A 27,178-nucleotide genomic window follows, 5' to 3' on the forward strand; every position below is an offset into this window, starting at 1 on the left:
CTTTACTTTGAATTGTCTGAATGCCTCTTTCTTATGTAATTGTTTTTAAAAGGAATACACATAATGCACACATAATACAATTTTTAAATGTTTCTTTACTCCGCAATAAAAAAAAGTGCTGTCATCACTTGTTCTCAGGATTTATGAGTTATTGCTAACTTTAGTTGACTTTGGAATGTTAAAGAATATTTACCAAAAAAAGGATAAGCTGAGCTGGAAGTCAATAGAAATTTTACGTAAAATATTGCTCGCTTTAAGCTTTGTTTGCTCGTTAAAAGCGAGTTATGCTCCAATAGACTTAATCATTCAAATCTTGATTTCCCCGCTAAATCCGGGTTATCGTTAAATCAGAGCTCGTTATAAGCGAGTTTGACTGTATAATAAAAAAAGTTATTTTGAATATAATATTCTTAATATATTTATTTGCTCATTTCTTTCATTCCATTAGATTACTGCAACAAGAATGTAACCGAGCCAATAAAAAAGTGTTTGCAGCCAGAAAAGCGGATCGCCAGGTCTCAGGGATTAAACATCTGCCTTTCAGCTGCCAGTCGGTTACAAGGTCAGTAATAATCCTTTTCTTTCTTTCTTATTTTGGTTTCTTGATTCTTCCTCTTTCTTCTCGTCTGCCTACACTTTCCCTACCTACTTAAATAGTCCATAAACATTTTTATGGCAAAGCGGAAGAGCAAGCGGCCTTGTTTCATTCGTCAGGACAACAAATTTTAAAATTTTACTACGCTTTATTTACTTGTTTTCTTATTCTGTGTTCCAGTGCCATTCCACGAATTGCAAACCGAAAATATTTACTCGTTATGCTGTATTCGGTGTTCACGTGCCATTGCACCAATTAGAAAACTAACACATTCACTGATTGTGCGGTATTTATTCTGTATTTTCTTACCATTTTACAAATTACAATACCAATATTTTTCGCTTATTTTGCCGCCCACTTGTTTCGGTGTTCACGTGTCATTTCTCGGATTGCAAACGATATAGTTTTTATCCAATATTCACTTACCGTTTTACGAATTACAAACCCTAAATATTTCCTTATTGTGCTTTATTGGTTCCGAGTTCACGTGCCAGCCCTCGAATTTCAAAACCAAATCCTTGCGAATAATTAAAAAAAGGCTACTCTCTGCCGGGAGGTAACCAAACGGGTCCCCCAAACCCTTGATCTCGAGCTCAGTTCCTTCACTTCTTTTCAGGTTTATATAAATTTGTGAATATCTGACGGAATTCTGGTTATTTATTAGAAAACAAGCCCCTGGTAAAAGATGAATAAGCTTTTTTTTATTAGAAAATGAGCCGCAAAGTGCATGTGAAAACCAGGGGCGGCAAACAGGGGGAGCGACAGGGGGCAGTTGCACCCCCAAATATTTTGCACAGAATGATTAGAAATGGGCCAATTCAATTTACGCAAATCGCAAATCATTGACCATATTCACAAGGAAATTGTTATTACAAAAAGTGCCCACTGATTCTCGATAATAGTCGATGAATCTTGGGACATTTTTATACTGTTTGACCACGGATTGTATGTAATTTGGCAATCTGCCAAGTAAAGACGATTCTATCTGAATGAATCTAGCCGGGGAGATGGAAAAATAGCGATGGGATATTGATACACTCGTTTTATAATTTCACTAGTACCTTACTCATTTGTTGCATTCTCAAAAATAAAATAAGGGAAAACAAAAGTAATTACCATGGAAACAACAAAAAGAAAATAAAATATTTTCATTTCGTTCAGGAACGTAAAAGCAAAATGGTAAACTCAAAACTTTGTTGTGAATAAATAAATCAATTATTTTTTGCCGTGAGAATATAGATCGAATATACTTCAGATTTCAGAATGTTGCTGTGAGCAAATTTTCATTTTTACAAAACTAAGGCTAAATAATAGAGAGACAAAAGTGCACTTAACCAACTAACACCCCTATGGTGCACTTAGTAAGTTAAAAGTGCACTTAGTATCAACTAACACCCCTATAAACTAATAGATACGTCCATTTCCGCCTATAAACCGGATATTAGCCTTTCCATGTAATCGATGGTCAGACAGTACACAAGCGTTTTTTTTTTTTTTTTTTTTGTTATTTGGATGTAACTTGGAAAATTGTGAATCATTTGCAGCCCCTTTTCAGAACAGAAAAATGTGATGGAAAATCACAGTTTGTTTCAACTAAAGAAGTAATCTCCTCATGTGGACTAAATATTTCATACTTGTGTGCTCAGTGTTATGATAATATATCTAATGAGAGAGGACCGTGTAGTGGTGTGGCTGCACGATTTTAGAAGAAATTTCTTGGTATTTTGCGTACGTTCTTACGCTCATATTTTAAATATATGTTTAGTTAGTGAGTGAACAACGATTCCTTTTGTTAGAAACACATTTCAGCAACCAAATGCTTTAGATACATTCATAGAAAATTATAACAAAAGACACGCTTTTTTGGAAAAAGTCACACATCAACAAATGCCTTTTCTGAGAGTTCTTTAACTTTGTCATTTCTGAGTAACACAAGATAGTCTTCAAGAGTTAAAATAAAATTCCTCCTTGTCAATTTTGAATTGTTTGAAAGCGACTCTTTCAATGGCAGAAAAACTGACGCCTTTTTACATGTATGACTTTGTTTGAATGTTTATTCGATTTGTTTGTATTGTGGGCAGTTTTTAAAAAAGTCTGTACTCTAGCAAAGTATCTTCAATCCGCTAACCTTAATTTTCGGACTGTTCAAGCTTCAGCTAAATCTACAGTTAAAACAGTTTAAAAAATTTGCATGATTGTATATTTTAACCAAGAGCGAAACTTTAAAAAACTCTTACTGCAGTCCAATTTTAATAGGGCACACACACACACACACACAAAAAAAAAAAAAAAAAAAAAAAAATCAAATGAATTTAGAAAGCGACAAAAATCCACATGATGATAGAAAGTCATAACATTGAATTAATATTTTGTATAAGATAATAGATTCAATTTCTAATTAAATTAAAACAAGATTTGATGATAAAAATTTATCTGTATTGTTGACCTTACGCTCAATGTTATATTGATAGGTTATTGAAAAGGAGAAATAAAATGTTTCAATTATAAGCAAAATTTACAGCACTAAACAGGAAGAATTGTTTTTCGAATGGCAACTATACTAATCAATAATGAAAAACGAAGACTAGCACCATTTTCAAGGTTACCTGGGTTATTTTTAAAGAGAAAAATCTAAGAGATGTGTTTTCTAACTTAACTTTGTTGCTTCAACTGTTTTTCATCTATTCCAATTGGCGCAGCTAGTTGTGAAAGATCATTTTTGGGCGTTCTTCGGAGCACAATGGGACAAAAACGACTTTCATCTTCTGTACTGGTTGTACTGGTAAAAATGTACGACATTGCATATTGATGGAATCAAGTAACAAAATTTCCAGATTCTAAAAATCGTACATTAAAACTTCCTAAAAGATAAAAACTGCAATATCAAAATATTTGTGCCATAATTTATGATAAAATAAATTAAAACTATAATGATTAAAATTTAAATTCTTTTAAAAGGCTTTTTTTTATATAAAAATTTAATCCATTTTATGATCTCATCCTGTTAACCAATATGTATTTTATTTCATACTGAGGTTACTCATATTTAAAAAAGTCGACCCGCCAAATGAAATGTTGAAATGCCGCCCCCTGGTGAAAACGTATTACAATTCGTATATAGAAATCAAGTTTTCTCACATTGCTATGAAAATATCATGATATTTTTGAAAATACCCGATATGTTGATACGTATCGGATATTTCCGATATTTTCAATCAGCACAAACCAGTCTTGTAATAGTAAATGCGTCCTCAAATCACTCTTTATTTTCTTATATAATTGTTACAATATGTTTCTTTCATTATTTATATCTAATATTTAATTTCACATTTTTATAAATTTTAATAGAGTTAATTTAGCATTAGCTGTTTTACTCATTTTTCTTCTGTTAGCTACTTTTCCACAGTTGTATGATTCAGGAATGAAAAATATGCATTAGTCGTTGCACAGTCATAAGACATTTTTTTTATGACCATTGTTTAATATTTAATTAGGCACTTTTAATCTGAATTAAAATTGTTACGTTACTAATAATTTTATGAATACAAAATATAAAAGGAAGATTATATTACTTTCTACTACTTTATTAATACATCATAAAAATACATAACGTTTTGGTTATTTTGAATAATAAACGAATAATATTCCTATGATTAATATAATTTTTATATTGAAAATATCGTGGTTGAAAAAATAAATATCGAAAATATCAAAGTATCATGATATTTTCAAAATAAATATCGGATTTATATCAGCGAACCCTGTGATATCGATTGAATCGCCAGTTTTGTGTATTCTATTGATGTTTTATGAAAACTTCCACCCGCAAAAGCTCTCAGCAGTTATTGCATGTTCCCGTAGATATTCTTTTTATCACTGAGTTACCTTCTGGATTCCCCCTCCCCCCCATCGAACTTGCACATAGAAACAATTCAGGAGACTTTACTGTTTTCTCCCTCAAAAAGAAGTCTCTCAAAGATTTGAGTATTAATTGCCTCTCAAAAACGTTATGACGCATTTACAGGGTGACAAGAAATAACTTCGACACACATAATACACTGTAACTCTAATGCTAATGAAAATATTACGACCAAACTTCAAAATAAATATGAATACATTATTTCGTCTAATACATTTACAAATTTTCAAAGTGGCTACCTTTAGGATTAATACAGAACTTTTAATCGCGTCACAAATTTTCCGGCTCTGGGCCGCAACTAACTTACTGATATTTTATCCCATGCGCATGCCTTGCATAAGGATTTCTTTTGGGATTCCAAAATTTTATGAGGTTTAGCCCACAACCTTGTCTTCAGGAACTTTTTGCACTGTTGAACTGCGTCAACGGCCCCAATCTAATGGATATGTGCTAGTGGAAAATATCACTTGTTTTTTGTTAATCAGTGAGTAAAATTATTCAAGAAACATATCGCAAACGCATTTTTGAAGATGTTGTCTTACCTTGGTCTCAAAAGTTCTTCGGAAACAAAAGATGGACCTTCCAACAGGATTCAACACCTGCACACAGAGCTAAAGGCATTCAAGACTGGTGCAAGACACTAGGGATGTGTCGTTCATGAACGAACGGGTCAAAAAGAACGAATCGTTAAAATGAACGGATCCTTAAAAAGGATCGACTGTTTTTTTTTTTTTTTGAACGGTGAGCAGTTAGGAACAATGTATTGCCACAATTGTGATACAATCGCTTTTTCTTTCTTTGAAACTCAATCAATCTCATATTTCCTTTTTCTCAGTGCAGTACATTATATTCATTTTGAACCTTTTTACTTTCTGCTTTAATTATCATTTTTCTTTAAGTTCTTGCAGTTTTATGTTTCTTGCAGTTTGTTTGCAATTTTTCAATCTATCCATTAGTAATATTTTGTACAACTTGTTTGAGCTACTAACAAAATGTTAGGACTTTCCACTTGCTGTCTCACTCACCTACTAAAATCTTCTTGCCGTTTTCTGCCGTTCAAAATTATTTCTAAAAATACTTTTTATCTCTTTTCTGGCGATTCTATCTTCTATAACATCCCTATCAACTACCATCTATATTGATTCGGATTTATTTTTACTTTTGTCGGCACTTCCTAGTCACTTATTTAACATTCAATATCCAGAGATTTTTAATAAGTATTACTTTATCTATTTTTTTTCCGCATTTAAAAGGTGTTGCGTTTTTTCTTTTTTTTCTTTTTTTTCTGTTCTCATCGGTTCAGTGGAATAATTTTGAAGCTCCCTAATAGGTGTTTTTTTTCTTTTAATTAAATTATCTGGTTCTCCGACTGAGCTGCTGATATATTTGTTATTGCTTTTTTCGCATCACATGGTAATACCATACGTATATACACAGTGCTGTAGCAGAAAAAAAAAATATTTTAAGGAACGCACCTTTTTCTTTTCGATAGATGTCATGGTTGGCAGATGTTTGTTTTGGGGTCAAAAAACGTCAGTTTCGACAACTTATGCCAGTTTTTTTTTAAAAAGCAGATGTTAACTTAGTTTTGAAACCAGTTTACAGTAAATTGGCTGTAACTACGTTAATTCTTTTAAAAATAATGTCATCTTGTTTTTCTTTTTTTCAAATCGTATTCTGAATTGCGTCAAAGAACATTAGTTCTTTATTTACTTCATCACTTGCTTTATAATCTATCAAGAATTAATTTCGCCTTGTTTACTTGCGGACTCGCGTTGCGTTCCGAAATATGCGAGGCTCCTTTTAGGGTATGCTGCTCCCACCCACTGACGAAGAAGCAGCTTAAGTATGCCCCGCCCCCTTATCTGAATATTCTACATCTGACCCCAAATAAAATATTGTTTGATTATTTTTTTATTATATTTTCTTACTTTTAGATAATTTTAGTTACTTTTCCTTCAAAGAATATTACTGATCTAATGAAACATTTCTACTGTACGCGAGTATTGCGTGCAGAGAGATTACCTGCTACTATCTAAAATGAACGGATCAAAAGAATGAACGATCCTCTGATGAACGGATCATTAAAAAGAACGACATTGCCCAACTCTACAAGACACATTTTCCGGACTTCATTGGAGCTCAAGAATGGCCACCGTATTTCCCAAATATGAACCCATTGGATTATTTATTCTGTTTGTTCCATTGTGGGGACAAGGGTGTGTGCTAAACCTCATAAAACTTTGGCATCCCAAAAGAAATCCTTATGCAAGGGGCAATTGTATAATAGTAGAAATTGCACCGTCTGATTTCCCTTTTTTCCGGTCGTTAAAACATTTTCTATAAGACAAAAACTTGGAAATTTTGCTTGTATCCAAGATGCCATTTCCAGATTTTTCAAAACTGAATTAGTTTTTATTTATCCGGGATTAAAAAATTGCATACAAGATGGCAAAAAGTTGTTGATAAGCAGGAAAATTGCATCTCTGATTGAAAATATTTTTTTTTAAATTTGTTTGTTTGAAAAAAAAAACGATATTATATGTATACTTTCCAGTCCCTCTAATAGGTTGTTTCGAATAATATCGTTAGTAACTTCCTACTTCTTCCTACTTCATTAAAATATTTATGGACCACTTTATTAAGCGTATTCATTAAATCAGAGGTCGTCAAAATGAAAGTTGCTGTGAATCAGTATTAAACTCGGCTTGAGTTTTTTTTCTTCTTTACATTCGGTTATGAAATCTTGCATGCAAATGATCCAATTGTTGGCGCTCTTTTAACGTCTAGAATCTGTTGTTTTAGACAACTTATTATCGTAAAAATGCATAACCTTTCCCCATACAGATTTATGTTAAGAGCAGTGTTTAAGCCTCTTTTTCTCAGGTGCCGGTTTCTCGTTTTGCGTGCGGATATCTCAGAAAGTTTTTCATGTATTTTCGTAAACCTTTTCATGCATGTTTGTCTGGTTCATTTTTATGATCGGAACCTAAATTTATTAATATTTTTAAAACTATTAATTATTATTATTATTATTATTTGAAAGTTTTTAAGTTAACATCAAAAATTTCAAAAATTTTGTGCAAATATATATTTTTTTTAATAACTTTTATTTTTAGTTAAAATTTAGGTTCAGATCATAGAAATAAACCAGACCATGCATGAAAAGTTTTACGGAAATATATGAGAAACGTTTTGAGGTATCAGACACCGCAAAACGAGAAATCCGCACCTGATAAAAAGAGGCTTAAACAGCTGCTGTAAACATTAATCTCTATGGGGAAAGTTTACGATAACTTGAAAAGTTTTTTGCGTATGGTAATAAATAAGGTATCAAATTGTTCAGAATTAAACTGTGCATAACATATATTTGTCCCAGAAAGTCGAAAATTTTGAAGGTTAAAGGTCCTTAGACCCACCCCTTTAGAGACTCTTCCAAGACCATATAAATGTTGCACTAGAACGAAACTTTAAGTACAATCGTTTCGTTTAATGATTTTCATCATTCTTTTTTTGTCTCTTTGGATTTATTATCTTTCCGAGTTCCGACCCGAGATTTTAAAAGTTCTCTTTGTAGTAATTTTATTCCAGACGTTTACCATTAGAATGTATAAGACGTGGATCTCCTTTAATTCTAAGGCAGTTTTTGGAATTTTCGTAACCGCATGGTTTTAGGAATGATGCATAATCTTAGACATTGTTCATGTTTTCTTAACTCCAGTGGTTGCTCAACACCATCCCCCAAGAGCAACGGCGCACAGTGGGGCAGCCTAATGTTAATTTTGGACATTGGGCGGAAAATTAAACCATTTAGTTTCGCATTTATACTGTTGTATTGATAAACTAAGAACATATTCCCACTAATCTTACTAGTTTTTAACATTATTACCCGAAGATAATACCTTGAATTCGAAGAATTAACTAGCTACTTCGTTAGAAGACAATTTAGTAAACAGTAGATAACTTGTTTAAAAACTGTTCAAATTTAATAGTGTGATGTGCTGGGCATTATGCACTCCTAATAAATAAGAAAAACACCCAAAAATGTTTCTTAGAAAATACGAAAATTTTGGAGATAATTTTCAAAGTATTTTAATGTATTTTTAAATTACGAAAATCGCTAACAAACGCTAACAAAACTATTATATCCCAAGCATTGTAAAGAGTTTCAGCTTTCATAATCCGATTTCAGTTTTTGCCTAAACTTGCCTATTCAAAAGATATTGAAAATTAAAGATAAGTAAATATTTTACTACGAGGACGACGAAATGAACATTGCACGAAACGTATTATTTACGTTGGTTTTTTCACTTTAGTCAAGTAAACATGTTTACAGTTTTCAGTTTGTTTACTTTTTATTGCAAATTATTTCAATTAAATACTTCGAGGAATCCGTTTCATTGTGTCATTTGTAGACTGTGGGACAAAATCATATGAGATGCTAAGAAGCATGGTTTCGTTTGCTTATTTCGGGGACTACAAAAATTGGTACTATTTTGAGTTATAAGTGACAGCAGACGAAAAAGACACAATAATCTCCCAAAAATACTTCTCATAAATTGTATGCACACAATAACAAACACATCACAAAATGAGTAAAAATGAAAACAAGGAGCAGGCATATTTTGAAAACATCAAAATATTATACATGTACATCAAGAAAAGTGTTTTTCTTCAAAAAACAAACGTTTGTCTTTAATAAACATTTGATTTCTTTTATTACATTCTATATTAGGAGAACTTACAGCAAGCTATTTACTTTTTAGGGCATTAAAAGTTATTTACTTTTGATTTTAGTCCAGTAAGTTGTCTAACAAACAAAAGTAAACACTTTTTAATTTAAATATCCATTTAATACTTCACCAGATTTATCCAAAATAAATTCTGAAGGAATTATCATGCCTAAAATTTTCATCTTTTATTCTGAAGTATCATCGTCAGAATCCTCGAGTTAAGCTATCCAATATCCGAAAGTAATCAGTGACGCTTCGGATTTTTTTTCGTGTATGCCAAGTTGTAAAAAGTCATTAAAAAATAATTTAAAATATCGTCTGTTATTAAACAGCCATAAACGAAAAAAATAGAACATTGTGATAAAAAATGAATTTAACTTTAATTTTTAATCTATCGTCTGCTCATGCTTCATTTAATGATATTCTCTAAATAGGTCTTGGCATTAGTTAGAGTTGTTGTTTATGTTCTAAAGATTTCGCTTATCAATTATTAGGGCTCGACCAATGGCATTTTTTGGCCGATGGGCCGATGCCGATTGTTGGCCGATTGTTCAAAGATGGCCGATGGCCGATGGCCGATGGCCGATGTCGTTGGCCGATGGCAATAAAAAAAAAAATCAAACAGAAATCAATTGATAAAATTGTCAGGGATTTAAAGGATCATTGATTCATTTCATTTCCTTTCTACGAATAAGGAATTGTAATCACAAAAAAAAAATCAGATTTTGACCTAAATTTCTATTTTACGATCACCCAATTTAAACTTCACAAGTTTTTTCGGCACATCTGTAGATGCATATGTACCTAAGAACAGGTAGATGACCGAAATATCCATTTTGAACGCCTCCTCAGCTAATTATCGCAAATTCTCTTGTGATGTCTTCATGCGCGTAAACTTACGTCACTCAAAAACGTTATGAAATAGTAAGTTGAAAACTCATACGTACGTAGTATGATCTAAAAGTTAGAGGACAAGTTGTATAAAACCTTACCTAGAATAGTTCACATGTGAACTATTCTAGGTAAGGTTTTATACAGCTTGTCCCCGAACTTTTGGAACGTACTACGTACAATCTGTATAGGGAGTAGTTATGCTTCTCGTTTTTTTGACTGCTGTATGATGAAATAGAAAGAACAATAGTCAAAAAAAAGAAAGAAAGAAAGAAAAAAGGAAAAAAAAAACAAAGAGACTGTTTAATAACCAATTGATTTATTTTTTTTAATTGAACATATAACTAAGATTTCAGTAATATTGTAATGATGTATGGATTTAGGTACACTAAACATAGTTAAAAAACATTAAATTATGTTGTTAAATCATTCAAAAAAAATTAAGAATAAATCTATGAAACCGTCAACAAATTACGCAATTAAATTGGAAAGATTGCACGTAGACATTTTTTAGTCATCATATTAAACGAAAAAGGTAACAGATAAATTACAATACTAAATCATAATAGGAATATTTTTATACTTATTTAAAATTTATGAATAGAAAATTTTGCATTTTTCAAAAAACTGAAACAGTGACATAAATTTTGCTGGAAAAAAAATAGCCATGAAAAAAACGATGCTCTTAAAACGCAGATACAATAAACAAACTCAATATTTACACCAAGTTAATAACTGAATACATATACTACTTGATCTGATGTTGGCACACATAATATTGAACAATTTGATTATTTAATCTTTTATGAAGCTTTACAAACAAGTTCAAATTAAATTGTTCAATTTAACAATATTTTTTTGAAATTTAAAAAATTGCATAATAGAAAATCCTTGAAACTTTTCTATAAAAAACGAAAATAACTTATTCATTAATTTTATATAAATACATAAAAATAGTTGCTTAGAACAGAAAAAAAAATCGATCGCTATTAATGATACAAAAAAGATGGCGCATTACAAAATGGGGGGAGGTTCACCCTCTGATTTTGCAGTAACTCACACTACGGCCCCAACCTCGGCCTAATTTTTTTAGTTCAGAACCGCTAAAATCAACGCCTCGGAAGAGTTTCTGAATCTATTTCAGCACTTCCAAAGAAAAAATTCAAAAGTCCCTTCGATTTCTGAATTATATCACCTTTCAAAACGTCTTTAATCAATTTCTTACAATAATGCTCTAAATTCTTTCTAAACAATAGATAAAGTTTGAAAAAAAAAATCTCTAATTTTATGAATGGTGTTAGTTTTAAACAACTCGGAAGTACAACTAGAGTTTAATTTCAGAAATTGAGGGAGTGGGAGGAGGGGCACGCAAGTGCTCTCGGAAATTCAAAAAATAGTCGTAAAAAATAGAATTCAAAATAATCATAAACATTGAGAATAAACCCTTTCAAAACTTGCACCCAAGTTTATTTTGACGTGCAGTGGCGGATTTAAAATATAGCAAATGTTGCAATTGCACGAGAGGCCCCATAACCATAGGGGCACCGTAGGAGTTACAAAAATGCAAATGATAAATGTTTTACAACTTCTGTGATAGAGAAATAGGGCCCCAAAATGTATTTCGACGGGCCCCAAACTTGTAACTCCGCCGAAGCAATACAGAAAAGACTGCATTACTGTGATTTATATTACAAATATCGAAAAATTTAAAATTACCGTCGGCTCAACGGGAATCTAACAAAATGACACAAAAACCGGTTTCGCCATCTCATATTTGTTTCCATAGTCTCCAATTCGGCAATATATCACCAAATGATCATCAGTCTGAGACGCTATATTAGTTTTGCATTGAAATAAGTAATTAATAGCCACAAAAAATGAGTAAACAGGCTTTTCAGAACACCCGATCGAAAACAAAAAGGGAAGTGCACAACAGGAACGTACGCACACCCCACATGCGAAAACTTATCCTTCTACAGTTTACCATTTTGGAGTAATGACTTATGAGAGATACATACATCCAACAGCAAGAAACAACGAATAATTAACTTGTTTGGTACCTGAATGCAGTATTAAAAACTCTTTCAGGGGTGACTAAAATAGAAATTCATACTGAAATTTAGTAAACAATTTTACATGAAAACAACCTTTACTTTGTATTAAAAGGTAAAACATCAAAGGTCCTTTTTTTTCAAAAACATCGGCCAATTCCATCGGCTTTTCGATGTTTTTAAGGCCGATGTTTCCTGCAATTTAGCATCGGCCGCCGATGCCGATGGCTAAATTGTTGAACCATCGGCGCCGATGCATCGGTCGAGTCCTATCAATTATTGCTATTCGGAGATCTATAAATACGTTTTTTGTGCAGTCTAAAGTTTTGTACTTAACAATGTAATTCAACGATGACTCTAGTGTATACGAATTCTAGTGTACGCTCGCTTTGGTAAGCAAACTTGAATGATATCGGTGCTTGACCCCATAGACTTGCTGGTGAAAGATGAGTTTCAAAACCAACCGTGACCTTTTTATTTTTTTAAAGACAAGTTCTATTCCTTTTACTGATTACGACCTTGCTCTGGAAAAATGGATTGACACTCTTGGTTCTGAGATTACAAATACGACAAAGACGAAATTAAGAGGCAAACCATAAGTATTTTCGATCGTATAAGGAATTGCATTCAAGGAAAACGTCCAGAATAGATAACAATAGAGACGTTTTTAATAATTTATTAATCAATTCTGATCCTCTTATCTCAAATTTGAGTCCAAAGATTTGCAGTTTGCACCACGAAATGTCACAACAAGTGAAGAATTTGCTTGAAGATGATGGAATGGAAATTGGCTAAAATACTGTTACATATTTCTTTAAAAATTGTTTTTAAATGTTAATTAAATATTTTATTTTGCACTAATGACTTAGTATTTGATTGTCTTTACATTTTAAATAACAAAATATTATCACATTTTTAAGTAGAAATTGGTTTTACTGAAATGTCCAAGCTCTCCGTACACTTGCCCCACTGTGCGGCGCCTCCCCACCGCAGTCTATCCCCCCTCCACCCCATTTCTTGGTGGGCAAATCAACACATTGCTGGGAGACATGAAAGACCTTTGTTCTGAGAATGTAAAATAGCTCTGGTTTCGAATGATTTTGCTTGCACTCATACGGGAACTCAAACGAGGCCTTCGACTCAAAACCGGAATATTTCCTTTTCACCGATTCAACAGTTTTCATCCAAGCCGAAACAAAGGAAATTGCTGATACACATATATGCGTTTTTAGATGCAGATTACCCTCCCTATTCTACTTAGTTATGAAAAAGGTTAAAATGAAGTGACAACAAACGTTAGTTAGCAACTTTTGACAAGTGAGACTGGGCCTAAAAGAAATAAATTTCGTAATTTTGTCTCATTTCCTAAAGTGGCTTTTTAGAAAACGAATAATATTGATGCTTTATAATTAACAAATGTTTACCAATAATTTACTCGTGTTTATAAATAGTTTTGTGTACTTAAAAGCCATTTATTTATATTTTTTGTAAATGTGTTCATATTAGAATTGATTTTGATATAATATCTGATAAGGACATCATTTGTTGATTAGTTTGAAGAATTAACAGGAAATAGTTTGCGCAATAGTACTTTCAAGTTGTTTTGAAGAAGGACAAGCAGTTATTCAGGTGGAATCGTGTGTTTTGTGATTTTAATGACAAATAGAAAATTTTCATATATGAAACGAAGTCTTTTAGCAGCAATTACTGTCTTTTTCCAACCAAATATAGGACTTGCAAAAAAAAAAAAAAAGTGCGCTTCCTAAGAGCGCTTGCTCATTCTCAAATATTTCTTCGTTTAACTTGTAAATAATTTCTCGCCTGTCTAAACGGCAGTGTTGTGATATGTATGCCATAAAAGTTCACGTACCTTGAGGGCTACTCAAACTCTTACGCTTCCAAACTAACGCAACCGTAATTGCACCGTTCTGTCAATCAACTTCATTCGGCCTATATTTGGCTTTCGCCCGCGTCAAAACAAACGACATTTGAACGCGTCGAAAAAATTAAAAGTTGATTAGAACAGATGGTTAGGTCGTTGATTGCCTCTGTGTCAGTATTGAGCTACAGGTCGATCGCAGAATGATTTTCTTCTCGATCTACATAGATAGTATAATATGAATATTATTAGACTTGCATCTGTTAACCAAATAATCTTTACTTTTAACTAGAATTGCTCTTTATTTATCAATGTATTCTTCATTTACTCTTCTGCCTCAGATTATCCGTCATCCTTGGTAAAGATGTAACCTGGCACGGACTTAAGATGAAACATGTCACACCGAAAAGGAGGAACAAATAAAGCAAAAAATCGAAAAATACGGTCTAACTTGAAAAAAAAAAAAGACAAAAAACATCTGAACATAGTTTAAACTGAGATTTTAAAAATCGAATGCATTATTAATAGAAAAGACAGTAGGAGTCGCTTCATTCCTTATCGTATCATCAATTTATTCTGCAATCGAATCTAACCTCAGATTCTCGACCATTCCTTGCACGTATTCCTCCTTTCTCTAGCTGTCCAAAAAGCTTGCCAATTTCGTCGGCCGTCGAATTATTTGGTGAGCATTTGTTTTGCATTTCACATCCGCGATTGTGCCTAAATTTACTAACCAATGGGTTTGTCTGTGGAATAATAAAATTTGAATTTGCCAGACTAGTAGAACTTAGAGAAGGTATTTCCCGCTCACTGGTGTGAGGCGATTGCATTGTTGATCCTTGTGGCTAGGTAGGGTTCATCAAAATAAAGAATCGTGAATTTTTATCTCAATGATCTGAATTCGATACGGTTACGTGATGGTTGTGATTGTTTTACAAACAAGCAAATTCGTCTATAATCAAGCGATCACAAAGAATCGGCGTGAGGAGTGAAGTTGCACTACTTTGTGAGGGAACTGATGAATGTGAAATTAGTGACCTGGTGTGCATTATAACTATATAAAATTGCTATAATTGTAGAGTTTGCTCCAAAATGCTAAAAACTGACTTAAAATTACTAAAAAAAATCTCATCAAATTATGTACATATTGTTATTTTATCGAAATGTGTGCATATTTCGGAATATATATACCCTCCATTCCGGTTAATAGGACCACCATTGGGAGAGGACCATTTTGGTCCTAATAACTCGCTGGTCCTATTAAGCCAACAAGACCTGTGTGGTTTGACCGAACATGCTATACACAAACATTTAAAAGCCGTTATGATGGTTGTAAGCGCCATATGTAGGGGAGTATATAAAGAAGAAAAATTGCTGTTTACGAAATTTTTCCATTAAAAAATAAATTAAAATAAAGCAGATATTAATTTTACACTCGCGCGTTCAAAAAGATTATTAGACCGATACGGGATTTAGCTATTACTTACCAGTCAGTATCGATTCAAATCAACCAGAAGTAACTACTCGTAAAAGTGTGAGAGTGAAAAAAAAAGTGCAATTAAGAATTAATCGGTCATTTAAGTTTTCAATAAAATGTAAATTACTAATTTTGAAATCAAATATTTTTTATTTATTTTATTTTATTTTTATTTATTTATTTATTTGAGAAAAAATTACATATTATTGAACGTGCTAAATGAACTGAAGAAATTTAAAATTTCACTGTGAATGTGATCTCTGCTATAACAGTGCCGCCATACAATAGGAATTTTGTTAAGCATTTCTTTTTTTCCTGTAAATATTGCTGGGTTCAATTGAAAGTTTCAAGGAACCATTATTAGTTTCTATTGCACTAACAATTAAATTCATTGTCCCACTTACAACTCGCTTCAAGTGGGAGATTTTAAACTTTTTTCCAGTTTTGTCTCATGTCCTTGGTCTGATTAAACGGATTTTCGGTCTCAATAAGCGAATAATATTCAGCTTGTGCTGTGGGATTTATTTTGGTTTTTTAAGATTTGGTCCAAATAAGCGGCTGGTTCGATTAACCGGCGGTCCAATTAACCGGATTCCACTGCATTACCAAACTTTTGTTCCGGGTAGGGTTTAATCAATCACATTTCTCATGAAATCTATATGATCACTAAAATTTGGTTTTATTCTTATGTTTTATTGATTTTTATTACAATACGTTATTTAAATGAGGGGTTGCTGCTTTAAGGGCATTAACATGAGCAAATGTAAAAAAAATATCATATTTGATTTTTTAAAAAAAAGGGGGGGGGGAACTCATGTGTTATATTTGCGCTACATAAGTTCACAATTGCAAAATTTTCAGTTTTTCTCGAGTGGAAATAAACTCTTCGCGAAAAAATCTGTTTTTCCCAAAATTTCCAGTTTCTTCCGACCGTTACCATCTCTAGTCCTACTACAAAAATCCAACGCAAAAACACCATATGAGGCAGTGAGAAACAAAGGGGTGTAAGTGGCAAAATTAAAAATTTGGAGATCAGTACAAATAGTAGGTGGTGCTGTACAGTATGATTTAGAAAAAAATTTCATGAAAGCCTACCTAGGAACTTTAAAGCCGTTTTACGCAAAACTTGAAAATCTCCACGTACATCCCTTTGCTTTTCACAGCCTCATATGTAAAATGAACATATTTGCAAGGTAGAAAATTCAGCAGACCGTCGGAACAGAGATTCGATCTCTGGATGGTTCGGTTGAAAGCTGAATGGCTCTATCGACTCAGTTACCTGGATCTCCTTTTTAAAATTGCAAGCGGGAGTTAGCAATTTAAACGAAATAACCTATCCGCTTTTTTTACTTATTTATTTTTTATTTATTTATTTTTTCATTAGTAAAAATGTAAACAGTTAATTTTTCACCGAAAAAGGGACGAACATTTTTTTAAATGATACCCTGCTCATGGAAGTTTGGTAAAAAAAAAGAGAGAGAGAGAGAGAGAAAAAAAAGAGAAAAAAAAATGTATGATTTTTACTTCTTTTTACATTATAAAGGAAGTTATTGTATTCGACTCGAATGAATAGAACAACCTTTCACTGCCCATATGTCTGATGAATACCTTTCAGGTTTGTCATTTCTGTTCACGCTTGGTTCTGTAGAATGCGTCAAATCGATATAACAGCTTGGTAGTATCAGCAGACTCGATGATATAGACCCGCAAGCCTTTCAAAATAATAGAACGTCGTCTTTCGTGTGGTTTAGAATTCCCTTTGCTTCTGCTGCATATTCATGAGTGTGCTTCGGATCGGAAGGAAACACAACAGCAAATTCTGAATGGTGGAGTATGAAACCATCCATTTTCCTCGGGAGAAATTTCCTGAGACCCTTTTCCGTTCCGGAAAGGGTGGATAAAACTGGGCACGAGGGATCCATTGGACCCGATCTGATGTTTCGAATTTTGTCGCTGACGTTATTCGTTGGAAAAGTGATTGAAGATGACTCTTGCGGAAGAAAAGGAAAGTTTTTCTTTTCTCCCTTGCTTTATGTTGCTCTTTAGTTGAAGATAAAATATTTGATGTCTTTTAAATTCGTGGAATTCCTACACTCCCCCCCCCTCCTCCCTTTTTTGTATGCTTCAAAGTTGACAAGGAATCGTTACTACATGTAACTTTCTCTACTATGAAATTGTGAAACTAAAATGAGGAGAAAAATATTGTTCTAAAATCAGTAGTAAATAAGTATATCCGAATAAAACTTTTTTACATGTGCACTTGAGTTATTTCACTTGATTTTTCACAGTAATCTAGTTTACTGAAATTGAATTGAATGAGAGTACTCAATGAAAACTCCTTTGTGTATATGACTAGACTTCCTACATTATGATAACAAAATGGTGCAACAGACAAAAAAAAAAAAAAACTCAGAACTAGCATCTAGTAGAGAAATTCAATTTATTTCTATTCATTAACTTTTTGGAAAGTAATTATTGTTACTATTTTTTTTTCTGTGAATAATGCTCCACTAGTAGCAAACTGTATCACTGGGATCAATAAAGGCCCGATGAACAAAGTTCTACTTTGCGTTGGTTTATTTAAATCTGTATAAATAGAACAAAGAATATATATATATATATATGTTCCCTATACAAATCCACAGTTTTCGTCGGATCTGGACCAAATTTGGCAGGGAGATACTTCGGCACCCGAGAAGGGAACGTAGGGGAGTTTTCGAACGCTAAAAAAAGAACCGAACCGTTCGAATATTAATTTTAAAGCCCGAAAATGGCATCAAATGTCTCTTTCTACCCGAAATAATTATCTGATCAGTTCGATTTTTGCGCCAATCGAAAACCCGCGAAAAAATACCCCTAGAGTTCACTCACTTTCTCCGAATTTCAAAAAAAAAAAAAAAAAAAAAGGCTGTAAAATCACTGGGGGAAAAAATTAAAAAGCACTGCTAAGCCTACACTGTAAAAAAAATTCGGAAACGTTTCTGAGTATATCGTGCAGCTGCGGTTCATGAAATTTTCAAAAACGTTTCTGAGTATTTCGGAATTCTCTTTCTGTAATTTCCGGAAACGTGTCTGAGTATTTTGGAATCCTCTTTCTGTAATGTCCAGAAACGTGTCTGAGTATTTCGGAATCCTCTTTCTATAATTTCCAGAAATGTTTCCGAGTATTTTGGAATCCTCTTTCTGTAATTTTCAGAAACGTTTCTGAGTATTTCGGAATCCTCTTTCCGTAATTTCCAGAAATGTTTCTGAGTATTCTGTGCAGCTGTGGTTCATGAAAGTTTCGAAAACGTTTCCGAGTATTTCGGAATTCTCCAAACAATTTTCAAAAACGTTTCCGAGAATTTCGGAATCCTTTTTCCGTGATTTTTTCTAAAAAATAATTCTTTACTATAGTATTGCATGCCATATCAGTTTCAATTCTTTCATATCTAAGAGCAATGAAACAAGCAATTTTAGAATCATTCGTGGATTTTTTTTTCCTGAATTTCTAATGACAAATAGCATGGTTAACAGCATAACATATGCACAGTTATAAATTTTTGAAAATTTATGAAATAATATAGTAGTTTCATTCATAATCACAAAATCGTCGGGGGAGGGAAGGGGAGTACTTTCTCAAAAGTGGGATTGTTTGTTAAAAAATATTAAACTTCAGTTTTTCTCTCAATATTTTCAAGACAAAATTATCAACATATTGTATTTTTAATGCAGAACTTAAAAACATATCTTGTATCAAACTTGATAGCTTTTATTTTCGGATAAAATTTGACAAAACTTACCTACACTTTGCGCTCCGAAATTCGCTCACGTCAAGTCAATTTCTTTGACGAACAAAGGGTACCGAAAAGTACCAACAGAGAAATTGATGAATTTAAATATGACACCAAAGTCCCCCTGCTGGAACCATTCGGGTTTATTCTTCTGCTCTTGCCGTTTTCCAGTTTATCACAAATATAGATACTTAATCAAAATAGGTTACTGATTTTATTTTTAGAGTGTGCGCAAAATGCATTATATATTTTATTTATTAAAACATTGAACTCTATTACATGATTATTCCATTTCATATATACGAGAGTCCCCCCCCCCACACCATAAGAGTGATGGTGCACCCATAAAATGATATAAAGCGCCCCCCCCCTTAAAAAAAGCAACCCCTTGAAAATGTCAATGGCACAGTCTGCGTGGTGAACGCCCCTCGTCTTCTCCCCATATGTGCATTGCATATTAATAACATAGAATTAAAAAAATGATCACTTTTAAAACGATGACATGAAATAATATTACTTTTTATTTCGGCATGTAAATGCAGCTGTTCCATTTTTGCCACTGACTCATTCCTCCTGACTGTCCTACATTAAACTAGTCTATCCACGAAGGAAATGTTATTTTCGGAACAACTAATGTCAAGGAATTTTTTTATTGTTAACCACATTTAACAAAATGAATAAGCAGATGAATTAATTGCATAACTATGTTCTTACTAATAGACAATATGGTCATTTTCTAATGGTATAAATATTTTTAAACGAATGAATAAATTATAATAAAAAAAGATAATACTGGCAAATTTTTGTGAAGCATATTACAATACTAGAAAATATTTGCATTACCATATTTTTAATGAATTAAACAATTGATTTTTTTTTCTTTTTGAACCAAAATGTATGTACATCCAAGTATTTCGAAAAAACTTTTCTGTGATTGCTTCTCAAATATAAATCTTATTTCTTTTGCGTAATTAATCAGTTTCAGTTGGTTACAACAAATAGTACACCGCGCACATGTAGGATAACTTGAAATTAATTCGATAAACGCAAAAACAGTTACAATTTTAGCCTCATCAATTGCAAATCAACAAAAATATAAATGTATATAACAACATGTTTTAAAATATTCATTAATACTTACAAGTGAACATGAGCGGAAGAAAATCTAAGTACCTCCATTACAACTGAATAAGTAATCCAAAGGGTTTCATTTCATTAAGTATAAACACGGGTGTTGAAACTATTCACGCTTGAACACACAATATATATCTAATTATGGTCGCATTGGAAATTATAAAGAAGCAAATGGTTATTAACTAACTTAATAGCTGCGTACATCGTCTAAAAAATCAAGGGCCGTCCAAAATGCAAAGGCGTAATATTAGTTTCGACACATTTACTACTCTCTAGACATGAAATAACAAGTAATCCAATGCCAAACAGTTCCTGACTGCAGCAACCATAGATAAGAAAAAAATAAGTTCTCGTTATTTCCGACTCATTGGCGCCCGGGTTGGAAGGATGAAATAGGTTTCGAAGCGTTGCGTCATCACTTCCGCTTCTAGATATCTTGAAATAACAAAAAGCTTTCTGAATATTGAGGTATTCGCTATTGGATGAAGGATTCCTACTATTTCGGAAACGTTTCCGATATATCGAGAAACGTTTCCGAAATTTGTTACAGTGTAATGGAACAGAAATTTTAAATCGGAAAATGATTGTTTGCGCAATCTCATTTTAAATTAGCTTCAATAAAGTTTCAAAAGGGTGCCACGTTTTTTTTTTCTCGACTGCGACGAAATAAAATTTTGTTTTTGTTTTGTGGTAAAAATTTCTCCTTTTGATTTGACGTTTTCTTTCTTTAAGAATGATTGTTTGGACGGGAAATTTTACAGATTTTTTCTTCCTCTAATTGAAGCCTGATTGTTGAACATGCGTCACTTGACATAATTTTTATTTTCGAGGTAGAACGTGCAAAGCCGGGCAATGCAGCTAGTCTATATGAATAAAACAGAGAATATATATGTGTGTATATATGTATGACCCATATACAAATCTACAGTTTTCGTCGGATCTGGGCCAAATTTGGCAGTGAGGTACTTGGGCACCTGAGAAGGAACGTTAGGGGGTTTCAAACGCCAAAAAAGAACCGAACCGTTCGAATTTTCATTTTTTTGACCCGAAAATGGCATTAGATGGCTCTTTCTACCCGAAATAATTATCCGATTTCTTTGATTCAGGTCCCATTCGAAAGCCCATGAAAAACTCCCATAGTGTTTCTTCATTTCCTTCCAATTTCCGAAAAAAAAAAGGGCTGTAAAATCACTTTGAAAAAATTAAAAATCATCATTAAGCCTAATGGAATAGAAATTTTATGTCAAAAATTTATCGTTTGCACGAGCTCATTTTAAATTATCCTGTAAACTCCTGCTCTCGAATACGCTACCTTGCGGTGATTTATAAAACTGCCGGGAAAACTAAAACATTGCCACGTTGCGTTCCACGTATGTCTGCTGACGTAAACACAGTCAGTTTGTTCTGAGTATTTATTAACGCAATCGATGTGTCTTAGTTTGCTTTCAGCTACGGAAATTAATTCGTCCCTTAGTAGTATTCTCGAGCTTCTCAAAATAATGTTAGTTTTCATTATTTCCTTCTAAAATATGAGTTGATTAAGAAATGGTGAAAGCGAAAATTCTGGATTAACAAACTTGGATAACGCTATACAAGGTAAAAATTTTTATTGTTTTGTATGAATTTGTAAGAATATGGGTTTTTTTTTAAATCTTAAATTAATTAAACTAACCATATTTTACAGCAGCATTTAGTTGGAATGGACAGTATGCAAAATATTGTCTTGAATATATTATCGTAGAACAAAATGAAAAATGTTTAACCCAGAAAGAATTCACTTTATTCCTTTTATTCTCAGCTGAAAGGTTTCGCAAAATTTGTTTAGGGTTATAGTTTTAGTATAGTGTGAGCAAAGTAGCCTTGGCGAGATTTCGCGTTTTTAGTTAAACCATTTTTAATTTTTATCATGAGTGGAATAAAATAGTAGTAAGATTACAGAATTCGATAAGTAAAAAGAAATAATGGTCAATCAACTGAAAAGAAAACTACCACCATATATCCGTGAGAATTTTGTTGATGATTTGCATAACATGACACAATTAAATCGTAACTCAGAAATTAGAAAAATCGAAACAGAGAATTTTTAAATTAACCGATTCGGGAATTCGAGAGAAATAACTCAGCTACAAATGCAAAACAATAAGCGCTAGCCAAGCAAGGCAAAGAAGTATCATCTTCTTTTGATAATAATTTGTAATGTCATATTAAATTTTCTAGCATTAATTGTTATTCTTGTCAGGCCACAATTATTATTTAGTTTTATCAAGAATTGATGAATATCGAATTCAACATCGTGGAAATGGCTGCTTAGAACTACGAACTACGTAGTTTGCATTAATGTTTGACGTTTAGTAATGCTTCTTGAATTCTAATCTCTTTCTACGTGGGCCAAAATATCCTCAGGACTTAACATATTGATTTAAAAAGGATAAAACAAAAAAAATCATACATACGAACAAAAGTCACAACACTTTTAGCATTTTCTTCGTTACCACGTGCGTTTGTTTTAGTTTTTTCGTCCGCCATTAGACTGACTGCAGTGCCCCCTATAGTTCGTTGGAGTTGCGAATTCAGAAGGTTGTCACTTTTTTTTTTCTCAACTGTGACTAAATAAAATTTTGTTTTTGGTTTGAGATAAAAAAAAATTTCCTTTTGATTATTTGTTGGCGATTTATCTTTTTCTTTCTTTCTTTTTTTTTTTTTAATTTAACGTTTTCTTTATTCGCAACTCCAACGAGCTATAGGGGGCACTGAAGTCACTGTCTAATGGTGGACTTAAAAACTAAAACAAACGCACATGGTAACGAAGAAAATGCTAAAAGTGTTGTGATTTTTGTTCGTACGTATGATTTTTTCGCTTTATTCTTTTTAAATTAATTTTCAAAGTCTTGTGGATATTCTGGCCCACGTAGAAAGAAATGAGAATTCAAGAAGCATTACTAAACGTCAAAGATTAATGCAAACTACGTAGTTCGTAGTTCTAAGCAGCTATTTCCACGATGTTGAATTCGTTATTTATCAATTCTTGATAAAACTAAATAATAATTGTAGCCTGACAAGAATAACAATTAATGCTAGAAAATTCAATATGACATTACAAATTGTTATCGAAAGAAGATGATACTTTTTTGCCTTGCTTGGCTAGCGCTTATTGTTTTCCATTTGTAGCTGAGTTATTTCTCTCGAATTCCCGAATCGGTTAATTTAAAAATTTTCTGTTTCGATTTTTCTAATTTCTGAGTTACGATTTAATTGTGTCATGTTATGCAAATCATCAACAAAAATCTCACGGATATATGGTGGTAGTTTTCTTTTCAGTTGATTGGCCATTATTTCTTTTCACTTATCGAATTCTGTAATCTTACTACCATTTTATTCCACTCATGATAAAAATTAAAAATGGTTTAACTAAAAACGCGAAATCTCGCCAAGGCTACTTTGCTCGCACTATACTAAAACTATAACCCTAAACAAATTTGGCGAAGCCTTTCAGCTGAGAATAAAAGGAATAAAGTAAATTCTTTCTCGGTTATTCATTTTGTTCTACGATAATATATTCAAGAAAATATTTTGCATACTGTCCATTCCAACTAAATGCTGCTGTAAAATATGGTAAGTTTAATTAATTTAAGATTAAAAAAACTCCCATATTCTTACAAATTCATACAAAACAATAAAATTTTTTACCTTGTGTAACGTTATCCAAGTTTGTTAATCCAGAATTTTCGCTTTCACCAATTATTAAGGAAATAATGAAAACTAACATTATTTTGAGGAGCTCGAGAATACTACTAAGGGACGAATTAATTTCTGTAGCTGAAAGCAAACTAAGACACATCGATTGCGTTAATAAATACTCAGAACAAACTGCCTGTGTTTACGTCAACAGACACACATGGAACGCAACGTGGCAAGGTTTTGGTTTCATTTGCAGTTTTGTAAATCACCGCAAGGTAGCGTATTCGAGCGCTGGAGTTCCGAATATGAGAATGATTGTTCTGATGGGAAATTTTAGGGATTTTTTTTTTTTTCCAATTGAAGCCTGATTGTTGAACATGCATCACTTGACATAACTTTTATTTTCAAGGTAGACCGTGCAAAGCCGGGCAATGCAGCGAGTGTTAAATATAAATAAATAACATAAAAGTAAACAGTGGTTTGAACATAAAGTAAAGAAATTTAAATTTCTTTACAGAATAGGAAACAAATATCTCTTCTGACAGATGCCAACTTTCGTTTCATGAGAAAGTAGTTATTCAATTAAAATGAATGCCAATTGAAAATGAAATAATGAACAAGTTGGGGCAATGCGAAGCAGGAATAAGTGCCTTCGTGAAGATCAGAATAATTTATCTGAAAGATAATAAAAATACACTCAAATAGATTACATTTGATAAGTCCGGGGGGAAAATCTAATCGTAATTTAAGTTCCAAAGAAGGACGAACGTAATGGAAAAATTATTGCGTTCTTGCTCCTGTACAGAATTATAAATTTGCTCGTCTTACATTTAATCCTAACTCCATGAACTTCTATTATAAAGATGGGCTATTTTCCAAGTGGAATTAATTTTAGTTCCGAAAAACAAATTGTGAGGAGGAAAAAAAAAAGTTAAAATAAAAGAACATACACTTCTGGCAGCAAGAGACTAAATGGAAATTGATGTTCGCTCGTTGGTCGGTTATTGGGCGGTTCCTTTTAACATTGTTGTGACGTCATCGGCGTGTAAAGGTTACCATGGAGATGATTTTTCTCTTTGGGTGATGCGTTTGGAGAGAAAGAAAGTGTTGAAGAACTCTTAAAGAAATTTGTTCTGTGATTTTTGTCATGCAATATAGTTAACGAACAACAAGCGCGTTTTGATAGCATACATTTTATGTGATTGAATGTTTTTCAACTCAAAACCTTTGTTAGTTTTGAATAATATTTGTTTATTTTTATCGATATTTTGTTTTTTACTTTATTTGATTGCTTTGTTCGTAATTTTAGCGGTATAATTAAACCGTGAAACCTGAAAAATATTTGAATTATTTTTGTTCAGAATTTAAGGCAACCTAAAATCCAAGAGGGGGGGGGGGGGTATCCCCTAAGTGTTTTTCCAAGAGTTTTCATGCGTACTACAGAAAAGCTAATGAGCTTAAACTTACAAAAACACTAGAATATATTAGCAACTAAAAAAACTTTAGATCCAAAAAATTCAGGCCCACCGTGTAATAATTTTTTTTGCTCATTTTGCAACGTTGTCCTGTCATTTTGGAGCTCTCCAGGGGTCCTAGAGTCTCTGTATTTTGATCTTGGAGCATGAAAATGAAGAACAAATTTGTTTGACGTGTATTGATTCTTATCTTAACCAAATGATCCAATTTTACATGTGTGTCCTGCGAAGGCACTCCTGCCTCATGTCCTCTGAATTGATTATCGGTTGAAGAGGGCGTAATGATTGGGATAACATTTAAGATTGTGTTACTTAACTCTGTTCTCAAATTAGGGCAAATGAAATAGGGTAAGTGCTTCAGTAGTCGACCATAAGGCTTTAACTCAAAATCGGATATGATGCATTTCCACATTCCTTTATATATCCCCATTCCCCAATTAACATCCAATAACAGTGAAATTGTAAGTACTTTTTATTAAGTTGTAATGATTCATTTTATTTGAAATGGTGTGCCCATCATCCTAGTTTGCAATTCTGCTTATTTTTTTGTTGAGAAGACACATCATCTTTAAATGTTAAGTACCCTTCTATTTTTCGTTCTACTGTAAATTTGCTTTTACATATGTTTTAATGGATTGTATAACATAACGTTTCAATTAAGAAATGAACTCCTTCTTAGACTCGTTAGTTTTAGAGGAGTGACCGACCACTGGGTACTGAATTCTTATGCATTTCCAATAGTCGGCCATGGCAGATTGACCACTGTTTGGTTGATCTATACCCAGTAGGCGACTGCGTACTTAATATGGATTTTCTAATGTTTATCAAATCGTTCAAATAGTCATTAAAATTAAGTCTTGATTCAGCGGCAATTAGTTGTTTTGAGTAAAAATTCCCTTTCTTACGTTATTTCTTCAAAAAATAAATAAATAAATAAAATAAAATAAATAAATAAATAAAAAGTTGAAATTTTTGAGCCTTAAATTTTTTTTGACAAAGAGAGATTCGTTTCATCATTTTTCTGCTTCTAATGTTGATTTTAGTTTAGAATTCTTGAAAACAAGTCGTCAATTCAGTCCGTTGTTGCGTTTAGAATATAAGTTCTCATACTCAACTTTCAAGGTGGCATTTCATTGCTACCCACTCCATTTTAATTTATTCATTGTTTACTAATATTCTTGTTGAAAGTTGTAAGATTATCTTTATGACATTCCCCATTTTTCGATTTCAATTTAACCACATACAGGCCCGTCATTTTGGCAATCGGGGGGGGGGGCAATTGAGCCTCATTGTTTTCAAAACATAATTCAAATATACATTTTTGCTTGTATTTTTATTCTTATTTTCTATGAAATGTATTGAATTCATACCCTTTGCCCCTCCCCCTCCAGAAAATTTTTAAAAATACGGACCTGCCAACATAAATCGTCTTACTCCAGTTTGTTCACTACGAAAGTACCTTTTTTATGATAAATTTTGTTTTAGATGTGCCAACGATTGCCAATTTTTTAAGTACTTTTAGAACGGATTTTTACTTGCTTTGTTTTGAGGTAAAATTGTTTTCAAAACTACA

The 27,178-nt window shown here is 32.6% G+C and overlaps 1 protein-coding gene across 1 annotated transcript in view; it reads left to right on the plus strand.

The window, feature by feature from the left end:
* The first annotated feature begins 443 nt into the window (after window positions 1–443).
* The window catches only part of LOC129230233 (hexosaminidase D-like), a 60,525-nt gene continuing 33,790 nt past the window's right edge, over window positions 444–27,178 (plus strand). The window contains exon 1 of the mRNA XM_054864637.1: window positions 444–562. The gene's annotated coding sequence lies outside the window, so the exon portion shown is untranslated. The remainder of the gene's footprint in view (window positions 563–27,178) is intronic.

The sequence above is a fragment of the Uloborus diversus genome, chromosome 1 (assembly GCF_026930045.1).
Source record: "Uloborus diversus isolate 005 chromosome 1, Udiv.v.3.1, whole genome shotgun sequence".
In the NCBI taxonomy this organism is placed as follows: domain Eukaryota; kingdom Metazoa; phylum Arthropoda; class Arachnida; order Araneae; family Uloboridae; genus Uloborus; species Uloborus diversus.